This window comes from Glossina fuscipes, unplaced genomic scaffold (genome assembly GCF_014805625.2).
Source record: "Glossina fuscipes isolate IAEA_lab_2018 unplaced genomic scaffold, Yale_Gfus_2 53206, whole genome shotgun sequence".
Lineage (NCBI taxonomy): Eukaryota > Metazoa > Arthropoda > Insecta > Diptera > Glossinidae > Glossina > Glossina fuscipes.
In genome coordinates, this window is record NW_023999892.1 from 1 (window position 1) to 547 (window position 547).

The following is a 547-nucleotide window of genomic DNA, read 5'->3' on the forward strand; positions in this document are numbered from 1 at the left end:
ACATTCAAAAAACTGCCTTCTCAGTCAACAACGGCAAATATGAGTTCTTCCGACTAGCATTTGGTTTGAAAAATGCCCCATCAATATTCCAAAGGACTCTCGACGATGTTCTGAGAAAACACATCGGGAAGCGGTGCTACGTCTATATCGATGACGTGATCATATTTGGAAAAGACGAAAATGACCACTTCAACAACTTACCAGAAGTCTTTGATACCTTAGAGTAAGCCAATCTGAAGGTTCAGCTCGACAAATGCGAATTTTTAAGAGATGAAGTCGAATTCTTAGGTTTTATTACTATAAATGGAATTAACCCCAACCTCAACAAAATCCAAGCAATCCTCGACTTTCCGCCACCCAATACTCTCAAAGATCTGCGATCATTCCTCGGAATGGCAGGCTACTATAGGAAGTTCATTAAAGACTTCGCTAAGCTCGCCAAGCCCCTGACAAGCCTTTTACCCTATTTTTGAAAATAGGGTAAAATCGAATGCCACGCTTATAAAAATTGTATAAAACTATTCAGGAGACGTACAAGGGGAGATGA